Source organism: Arachis stenosperma, chromosome 10, assembly GCF_014773155.1.
Source record: "Arachis stenosperma cultivar V10309 chromosome 10, arast.V10309.gnm1.PFL2, whole genome shotgun sequence".
NCBI lineage: Eukaryota > Viridiplantae > Streptophyta > Magnoliopsida > Fabales > Fabaceae > Arachis > Arachis stenosperma.
In genome coordinates this window covers 60,565,531-60,573,385 of record NC_080386.1, presented here as the reverse complement: position 1 = coordinate 60,573,385, position 7,855 = coordinate 60,565,531, and the positions used below count along the sequence as shown (strand labels likewise).

At 39.9% G+C, this 7,855-nt stretch overlaps 1 non-coding gene across 1 annotated transcript; it reads right to left on the bottom strand.

The window, feature by feature from the left end:
* Window positions 1-913: 913 nt before the first annotated feature.
* Window positions 914-1,017, bottom strand: LOC130958765 (small nucleolar RNA R71). The gene has a single exon (XR_009077871.1). It is a non-coding gene; the product is annotated as a small nucleolar RNA R71 (small nucleolar RNA).
* Window positions 1,018-7,855: the final 6,838 nt, after the last annotated feature.

The window sequence follows — 7,855 nt, the reverse complement described above, 5'->3', positions numbered from 1 at the left end:
TCTTTAGAAAATTCTAATTTCAAAATTTTTTTCTTATCTTTTTCAAAACCACCTAACTACCTCTCTCTCTCTCTCTCTAATTTTCGAAAATCACTAACCTCTTTTTCAAAATTCTTTTTGATTAACTAATTGTTTTAAATTCTAATCTCTTTTTATTTCAAAAAAAATTTCGAAAATTCCCTCTCTAATCTTTTTCTATTTAATCACTAACACTCTTCCTCTCTTAATAATTTGGACCCCCTCTCTTTCTATAAGTTCGAATTCCTCTCTCTACCTTATCCTTTTATTCTTCTTTTCCTCTGACACATCAAGGAATCTTTATACTGTGACATAGAGGATTCTATACTTTCTTTGTTTTCTTCTCTTTCATATCAGTAGGAACAAAGATAAAGGCATTCTTGTTGAAGCTGATCCTGAACCTGAAAGGACTCTGAAGAGGAAGCTAAGAGAAGCTAAAGCACAACTCTCTGGAGAGGACCTGACAGAAATTTTTGAAAAAGAAGAAGACATAGCAGCCGAAAATAACAACAATGCCAACAATGCAAGGAAGGTACTTGGTGACGTTACTACACCAACTCCCGACTTCTATGGGAGAAGCATCTCTATTCCTGCCATTGGAGCAAACAACTTTGAGCTTAATCCTCAATTAGTTTCTCTGATGCAACAGAATTGCAAGTTTCATGGACTTCCATTGGAAGATCCTCATTAGTTCTTGGCTGAATTTTTGCAAATCTGTGACACTGTTAAGACCAATGGAATTGATCCCGAGGTCTATAGACTTATGCTTTTCCCATTTGCTGTAAGAGACAAAGCTAGTATATGGTTGAACTCACAACCTAGAGACAGCCTGAACTCTTGGGAGAAGCTAGTCAATGCCTTCTTAGCTAAATTATTTTCACCTCAAAAGATGAGTAAGCTTAGAGTGGAAGTTCAAACCTTCAAACAGAAGGAAGGTGAATCCCTCTATGAAGCTTGGGAAAGATACAAGCAATTGATTAGAAGGTGTCCTTCTGACATGCTCTCAGAATGGAGCATCATAGGTATCTTCTATGATGGTCTGTCTGAGTTATCTAAGATGTTATTGGACCATTTTGCAGGCGGATATATTCATCTGAAGAAAACACCTGCAGAAGTCTAGGAACTCATTGAAATGATTACAAATAACCAGTTCATGTACACTTCTAAAAGAAATCCTATGAACAATGGGACAACTCAGAAGAAAGGAGTTCTTGAGATTGATACTCTGAATGCCATATTAGCTCAGAACAAATTATTGACTCAGCAAGTCAATATAATTTCTCAGAATCTAATTGGATTGCAAGCTGCATCTGGCAGTGCTAAAGAAGCCTCCTCTGAAGGAGAAGCTTATGACCCTGAGAATCCTGCAATGGAAGAGGTGAATTACATGGGAGAACCCTATGGAAACACTTACAATTATTCATGGAGAAATCACCCAAATTTCTCATGGAAGGATCAACAGAAGCCTCAACAAGGCTTCAATAACAATAATGGTGGGAGAAACAGGTTTGGCAATAGCAAACCTTTCCCATCATCTTCTCAACAACAGACGGAGAATTTTGAGCAGAGCCTCTCTAGCTTATCAAACATAGTCTCTGATCTATCTAAGACCACACTAAGTTTCATGAATGAAATAAGATCCTCCATTATAAATTTGGAGGCACAAGTGGGTCAGCTGAGTAAAAGAGTCACTGAAACTCCTCCTAATACTCTCCCAAGCAATACAAAAGATAATCCAAAGAGAGAGTGCAAGGCCATAACCATGACCAACAAGGCCAAACCTGGAGAGAGTGAGGAGGACATGATTCCCAGTGAGAAAAACCTCATGGGATGTCCACTGACCACTAGGGAGTTTCCTCATGAGGAACTAAAGGAATCTGAGACTCATCTAGAGACCATAGAGATTCCACTGAACTTTCTATTACCATTCATGAGCTCTGAAAAATATTCTTCTTCTAAAGAAGATAAAGTTACTACTGAAGATCAAATTACTCAGTATTTAGGAGCAATCATGAAGCTGAATGCCAAATTATTTGGTAATGAAATTTGGGAGGATGAACCTCCAATGCTCATTAATGGACTAAACACCTTGGCTCAGGTGAAGATACCTTAAAAGAAACCGGATTTCGGAAGGTTCTTAATACCTTCCACCATAGGCACCATGACCATTGAGAAGGCTCTGTGTGACCTGGGGTCAGGCATAAACCTCATGCTACTCTCTGTAATGGAGAAACTGGGAATCTTTGAGGTACAAGCTGCAAGAATCTTACTAGAGATGGAAGACAAATCAAAGAAACAGGCTTATGGACATGTAGAGGATGTCTTGGTAAAGGTTGAAGGCCTTTACATCCCTGCTGACTTCATAATCCTAGACACTGGGAAGGATAAGGATGAATCCATCATCCTTGGCAGACCCTTCCTGGCCACAGTGAAAGCTGTGATTGATGTTGACAGAGGAGAGTTGGTCTTTCAAGTGAATGAGGACTACCTTGTGTTTAAGGCTCAAGGATCTCCTTCTGTACACATGGAGAAGAAGTATGAAAAGCTTCTCTGAATACGGAGTCAACCAAAGCCCCCACATTCAAACTCTAAGTTTGGTGTTAGGAGGCCCCAACCATGCTCTGAATATCTGTGAAGCTCCATGAGAGCTCACTGTCAAGCTATTGACAATAAAGAAGCGCTTATTGGGAGGCAACCCAATTCTTATTTTATGATAATTTTTGATTTTCCATTGTTATTTTATGTTTTGTTTAGGTTGACGATCATGTGGAGTAAAAAAAAAAACTACAAAAATTAAAGCAAATTCAAAAACAACATTAAAAATAGCACACCCTAGAGGAGGAGCTTACTGGCATTTAAACACCAGTAAGGGTAGCAGAATGGGCGTTAAAGGCCCAGTCTGGCACCATTCTGGGCGTTTAAAGCCAGAAAAGGGCACCAGACTGGCGTTTAACGCCAGAAAAGGGCACCAAGTTGGTGTTCAATGCCAGAAAGGGAAGAAAAGTTGGCGTTAAACGCTAGGAATGGGCAGCAACCTGGCATTTAACGCCAGGATCAGCACTCAGAGGGCGTTTACACACCAGAATGGTGCAGGGATGAGAAATCCTTGACACCACAAGATCTGTGGACCCTACAGGATCCCCACCTACCTCAACTCACACTCTCTCTTCTTCACACATTCCAATAACACCCTTCCCTAAATAACCCTCACCAATCACATCCATTTCTCTTCCCTAATACCCTTCACCAATCACCTCCATCCACTCTTCCCCAAACACCCCACTAACCCCACCATTCAAAATTCAAAAACTTTCCCTCTCAAACCTAACCCTCACACACGGCCACCCCTCTCTTCCACTCCTATATAAACCCCTCATCACTCCTTTATTTTCACACCTCATACACACTTTTCACCTCCTTGGCCGAACCTTTCTTCACCTTCCATCTCCTCTATTTCTTCTTCTTATCCGTTTTTTCTTTCTTCTTTTGCTCGAGGACGAGCAAACATTTTAAGTTTGGTAGGGAAAAAACATTACTTTTTGTTTTCCATAACCATTTATGGCACCTAAAGCCGGAGAAACCTCTAGAAAGAGGAAAGGAAAGGCAAAAGCTTCCACCTTCGAGTCATGGGAGATGGAGAGATTCATCTAAAGGTCCATCAAGACCACTTCTATGAAGTTGTGGCCAAGAAGAAGGTGATTCCTGAAGTCTCTTTCATGCTCAAAAGGAATGAGTATCCCGAAATTCGACATGAGATTCGAAAAAGAGGTTGGGAAGTTCTCACCAACCCCATTCAACAAGTCAGAATCTTAATGGTTCAAGAGTTCTATGCTACTGCATGGATCACTAGGAACCATGATCAAAGTGTGAACCCGAACCCAAAGAATTGGCTCACAATGGTTCGGGAAAAATACTTAGATTTCAGTCCGGAAAATGTAAGGTTGGCATTCAACTTGCCTATGATGCAAGAAGATGCATGCCCCTACACTAGGAGGTTCAACTTTGATCAAAGGTTGGACCAAGTTCTCATGGACATATGTGTGGAAGGAGCTCAGTGGAAAAGAGACTCCAAAGGCAAGCCGGTTCAATTGAGAAGGCATGACCTTAAACCCGTGGCTAGAGGATGGTTGGAATTCATCCAACACTCCATCATTCCTACTAGCAACCGGTTCGAAGTAACTGTGGATCGGGCCATCATGATCCATAGCATCATGATTGGAGAGGAAGTGGAAGTTCATGAGATTATACCTCTAGAACTATACAAGGTTGCTGACAAACTTTCCACTTTAGCAAGGTTAGCCTTCACTCATCTCATCTGTCACCTATGCAATTTAGCTAGAATTGTCATAGAGGAAGACATCCTCATTAATGAGAACAAGCCCATCACCAAAAAGAGGATGGAGCAAATAAGAGAGCCCACTCATGGACCTCAACAAGAAATTGAGGAAGTCCCTCATCAAGAAATCTCTGAGATGCCTCAAGGGATGCATTTTCCTCCACACAACTATTGGGAGCAACTCAACACCTCTTTGGGAGATTTGAGTTCCAATATGGAGCAACTAAGAGCACTCCATTATTCTCCATGAAATTAGAGATGATCAAATAGCCATGAGGGAAGAGCAACAAAGGCAAGGAAGAGACATAGATGAGCTCAAGCATTCCATTGGATCTTCAAGAGGAAGAACTAGCCGCCATCACTAAGGTGGACCCGTTCTTTAATTTCCTTGTTCTTGTTTTTCTGTTTTTCGATCTTTATGCTTTATATTTGTCTATATTTGTGTCTTTATTACATGATCATTAGTGTCTAGTGTCTATGCCTTGAAGCTATGAATGTCCCATAAATCCTTCACCTTTCTTAAATGAAAAATGTTCCTAATTACAAAAGAACAAGAAGTACATGAATTTCAAATTTTATCTTGAAATTAGTTTAATTATTTTGATGTGGTGGCAATACTTTTTGTTTTCTAAATGAATGCTTGAACAGTGCATATTTTTGATAGTGAAGTTTATGAATGTTAAATTTGTTGGCTCTTGAAAGAATGATGAACAAAGAGAAATGTTATTGATAATATGAAAAATCATGAAATTGATTCTTGAAGCAAGAAAAAGCAGTGAATGACGAAGCTTGAGGAAAAAAAATGGCGACAAAAAAAAGAGAGAAGAGAAAAAGAAAAAGCAAGCAGGAAAAGCCAATAGCCCTTAAAATCAAAAGGAAAGGGTAAAAAGGATCCAAGGCTTTGAGCATTAATGGATAGGAGGGCCCAAAGGAATAAATTTCTGGCCTAAGAGGTTAAATCAATATGTCCCTAATCATGTGCTTGTGGCATGAAGGTCCAAGTGAAAAGCTTGAGACTGAGTGGCTAAAGTCGTGATCCAAAGCAAAAAGAGTGTGCTTAAGAACTCTGTACACCTCTAACAGGGGACTTTAGCAAAGCTGAGTCACAATCTAAAAAGGTTCACCCAGTTTTGTGTCTGTGGCATTTATGTATCCAGTGGTAATACTGAAAAAAAACGTGCTTAGGGTCACGTTCAAGACTCATAAAGAAGTTGTGTTCAAGAATCAACATATTGAACTAGGAGAAACAATAACACTATCTAAAATTCTGAGTTCCTATAGATGCCAATCATTCTGAATTTCAAAGGATAAAGTGAGATGCCAAAACTGTTCAGAAGCAAAAAGCTACTAGCCCCACTCATCTAATTGGGACTAAGTTTAATTGATATTATGAGATTCATTGTATATTCTCTTCTTTTTATTCTATTTTGTTTTCAGTTGCTTGGGGACAAGCAACAATTTATATTTGGTGTTGTGATGAGCGGATAATTTATACACTTTTTGGCATTGTTTTTAGGTAGTTTTTAGTATAATTTAGTTAGTTTTTAGTATATAATTATTAGTTTTTATGCAAAAATCACATTTCTGTACTTTATATGAGTTTGTGTATTTTTCTGTGATTTCAGGTATTTTCTGGCTGAAATTGAGGGACCTGAGCCAAAATCTGATTCAGAGGCTGAAAAAGGACTACAGATGCTGTTGGATTCTGACCTCCCTGCACTCAAAATGAATTTTCTGGAGCTACAGAAGCCCAATTGGCTCGATCTCAACTGCGTTGGAAAGTAGACATCTTGGGCTTTCCATCAATGTATAATAGTCCTTACTTTGTCCGAGATTTGATGGCACAAATTGCTGTCAAAACGCCAGTCAGAGACCCTTTTCTAGCGTTAACTCGAAGAAAAGCCTATGCACGTGGAAGCTTCAATATAAATAGGACCTTTTACTTATTTCTGCATCATTTACTTATTTTCTGTAAACCCTAGGTTACTAGTTCACTATAAATAAGAACTTTTACTATTGTATTTACATCTTTTGATCATCCTTGATCTTGGGATCAGGTCTTTGAACCCTTTTTCGATTGTTGCATGTTATTTGGGAGGCATGGCAATTCGGCCATATCTAGACCTTGTTCTTATGTATTTTCAACGGTGGAATTTCTACACACCATAGATTAAGGTGTGGAGCTCTGCTGTTCCTCATGAATTAATGCAATTACTACTGTTTTCATTTCAACTCAAGCTTATTCTTGTTCTAAGATATTTACTCGTACTTCAACCTGATGGATGTGATGATCTATGACACTCATCATCATCCTCCCTGATGAACGCGTGCCTGATAACCACTTCCGTTCTATTTGCGAGAGCTTGAGTGTGTATCTCTTGACCTCCTGGTTCATGATGCATGGTTGCCTCTCCTGACAACAGAGCTTCCATTCTGTGTGACTAGAGTCTTTGTGGTATAAGCTTGAATCAAATGGGTAGCATTCTTGAGATCCGGAAAGTCTAAACCTTGTCTGTGGTATTCCGAGTAGGATCTGGGATGGGATGATTGTGACGAGCTTTAAACTCGCGACTGTGGGGCGCAGTGACAGTGCGCAAAAGGATCAATGGATCTTATTCCGACACGATCGAGAACCGACAGAAGATTAGCCATGTGGGAAACCGTAGAGGACCATTTTCACTGAGAGGATGGATGGTAGCCATTGACAACGGTGATCCACCTACATACAGCTTGCCATGGAAAAGAGTATGACTGATTGGATGAAGGTAATAGGAAAGCAGAGGCTTAGAGGGAACAAAGCATCTTCATACGCTTATCTAAAATTCCCACCAATGAATTGCATAATTATTTCTATCCTATTTTATGTTCTATTTCGTTCTTTTAATTATTAAAGCCCCATAACCATTTGAATCCACCTGACTGAGATTTACAAGATGACCATAGCTTGCTTCAAGCCGACAATCTACGTGGGATCGACCTTTACTCACGTAAGGTATTACTTGGATGACCCTGTACACTTGCTGGTTAGCTGCATGAAGTTGTGTATCACGATTTCGTATACCAACCGCCTTTTATCTTTCAAGGCTTTGGCTGCCTTTAGATTTGGGCTGTGTTCCCTCGTGTTGGTCCTGCTTTGGGCTTTTCTGACGGTTTGGTCGATCTCTTTGAGAAGAGGTAAGTGGCGACCTAACCTGAAGAGGTCGGTTGCTTGTCTGCAAACAGCCTGGGTCTTCATAGCTTGACCCAGGGTATGAACAGTGCCCCTGCTTGAGCTTGGTCTTTCCTTTGAGGTCATGTCATTTTAGAATTCGACCCCTTTTGGGGAAGTCGAGCTCGAGCATTTTGCCTTAGGTCGAACTCTCATAGAACTCTTGTTAGGTTTAGCTTTTCTGCTTTAAAATGTGAAGCGTTTCTTTCCCTTTACTTGTAGTGCACGTTTTTTGTTTCCTTGGAAACGTGCGAGGGTTTAATGCTTATTAACTCTTGCCATTCCTTCTTTTT